This window comes from Lactuca sativa, chromosome 3, assembly GCF_002870075.4.
Source record: "Lactuca sativa cultivar Salinas chromosome 3, Lsat_Salinas_v11, whole genome shotgun sequence".
Lineage (NCBI taxonomy): Eukaryota > Viridiplantae > Streptophyta > Magnoliopsida > Asterales > Asteraceae > Lactuca > Lactuca sativa.
The window spans coordinates 192,473,356-192,476,232 of record NC_056625.2 but is presented as its reverse complement, the minus strand read 5'-3'; positions in this window follow the sequence as shown (position 1 = coordinate 192,476,232).

The window sequence follows — 2,877 nt, the reverse complement described above, 5'->3', positions numbered from 1 at the left end:
AGAGCATGAGTAAAACAAAAAAAAGGAAAAAGAAAACCAAAAAGCATTGCCACCTCATTTTTACCCCACATACAACCAAGCCATGGATCATCATACTTCCAAGCAAGTATCACATCAAACATCCAAAAAGTCAAACCCCCCATTCTCTCTTATGCTCTCGGCCACAAACACCATCACACACCCACACAAAAATCGTTTCCAATTCAGTCGCCAAACTCTCTCTTCCTCTTCCAAAAATTTTGAGCGCCACTTTCAAACAAAGGCATATCTTTGAGTGGTCTTAAGGGTTTTAGGTAGGGGTGTCCGTTTGGATGGATCGGTTTGATATGATCCAATCAATTGAATTCAAATTGATTTCAGTTTTCAAAACATGGATCCGAATAGTCCAAACTAATTTCAAATCCGATCCGATCTGATCCAATTAAAATTCGGTTTGATCGGTTTTTATAATTCGGTTTTCAAAAACCAAAACATTTTAAAACAACATACAGTTATAATATTACCAAATTTGACACAAGAAGCAAAAAAAATTATTTAGTTGTGATCTGAAATTTATAAACAACTACTAAGAAGATATATTATAGTTAAATATTTTATAGATAGAAAAATTTGAAGAGATAATACATATTGATGTTTTTTTATCGGGCGAAATGTTTTGAACCTATTTGAAAAAAAAATTACAAAATTAATAGATAGCTATAGATATATATTATAAATAAATAAATAACAAATGTTTATTCGGTTTCTTTGGACTATTCGGTTCTTATTTTATAAACCAAAACCAATCTGAAATCCAAAATAAGAATTCAGTTTTGTTGAAAACTAATCCAAATATCCTAACCAAATAGTCCAATCCAAATTCTCCAATTGGACAATTCGGTTTTATCCAAATAGTGAACAATCCTAGTTTTAGGTAAGTTTCTTATGAAACTCAAGTGTTTTCACACATGTTTATGCTAAGATCATCCCATTTACACACACCATTTCGTGTGTAGCTTCTTAGAGCATCCTCATTTTCGAGTGACCTTCAAGATACACAAGGCTAGGCTCAACAACTTCATTCTTCTTCTTCCTATCACACAAAAAATCCCAAGGTGAGCTTCATACCCCTATCTTTTTGTGTATTTCATACTTTTGGGGTGGGGAATACAAGTTTTATTCTTTTGAATATGCACATGTATCATGGTTATAGTTTGAAAATGAAAAAAGTTCTTGAATAAAAAATGTTCTTATCATGTGGTAAAATCATAAAGTAAATGTTGATAACATATGGTGTTACAAAAAGCTTTGTGGACATGGTTGTACGTTCAAAATGGCGAAAATATGGGTGTTATGCCCAACATGTTTACTCTTGGACATATGCATTTTTTTAACTCTTATATTTTTCACAAATACTTAAAGATAAAATTCACAAGCTTATTATATGTGTTTTGTAAAAATTGTGACTTACTAATTTCAAAAAAATATATATTTTTTGTAACAAGACTTACAAACCGGTTATGATGTGTTAAACAAACCACAAAGCTTTATATTTTGCTAAAAATAAGTTATTAGTAAACTAGTCGTAACTATTTTGTCATTATTTTGGGGACTTAATGTACCACCTGGTTCTTGGTACGTATTCTCTTATTTAATTCCTTGTGCATTTTGCATCTTGTCCTTGGACTCGGCAAGTCAAAGGATCGACTCGCCGAGTAGAAGCGGGAAGGGGCACGGGGTTTAAGTTGTGGACTCGCCGAGTCGGGTCCCGGACTCGGCGAATAAGCTGCTATGTGGACAAAACCCTAATCCATGAGTGTGCACCCTATTTAAACACTCTAACTCAGCCTCCCTTGCCCCTAACACTTCCAGAAGAGTTGTAGAACGAAACCCTAGCCCCCATATTGTTCTTGTGAGTGATTTTGGCTTTGTGAAGGAAGTTTGGAGCTTAGAAAAAGAAGGAGAAGGTTGAAGGGTGCAAGGAGGGGAAGTAGATCCGAAATCTACTTTGTGAAAGGCTTCCATTCAGGTAGAAAAGTTCCTACCTTGATCTCTAGTTCATTAGATCCCCTTTTGTCCCTAATTTGTGGGTTTTATGCCCAAAAACCTCAAACTCTATTTGTTTATGCTGTATGTTCTGAAAGGACTTCAGATCTAGGCCTTATGGACATCTTAGAAATGTAAAGTTTCTGTGGTTAAAGTGATTAAGGTCGCTATTAAGTGTTTAACCTCATAAAGAGCTTGGATTTGCCTTTTTGAGCTTATAGGGCCATGCATGCACGTAAAGTTTGCAACTTTACGTGATAAGCATGCCCTACGATCACAGATCTATGGTTTGGAAGCGTTGCATGTCTCAGATTTGGGCAGTATGGGAAGTGGGTCGAAGGGACTCGCTGAGTCCCAAATTGGAACTCAGCGAGTTCTATGAAGATGGTCTTAGACTCGGCAAGTTGGATGAACAACTCGGCGAGTCCTATGAAGATTGCCTGGAACTCGTCGAGCTGTTCTTCAAACTCAGCGAGTCATATGAACAGTTACTGAGTTAAGAGGGGTTTAAGTGTAGAAGGTCCAACCCTTCGTCACTGCTCGTGGAATTAGCAATTTATCGAGTAGCGATAGCCCTAGAAACCCAAATCCTCAAGATGGATGCTCTGGTGAGGATTTGGATGCAGCTAGGGGATCTGCTCGTGGGACTCGGCGAGTTGTTCTTCAAACTCGGTGAGTCGGATGAGTTTCCTTGTGGCTTTCGAATGGGAGAAGAACTCGTCGAGTTGTCGGCCCAACTCGACAAGTAGGGTCACGGATGGGGACGAGTAGAGAGCGACGGTCTCGGCGAGTCGGGACAACTGAAGTTGACTTTGACTTTGACTTTGACTTTAACTTGAATTGGTTGAGGGT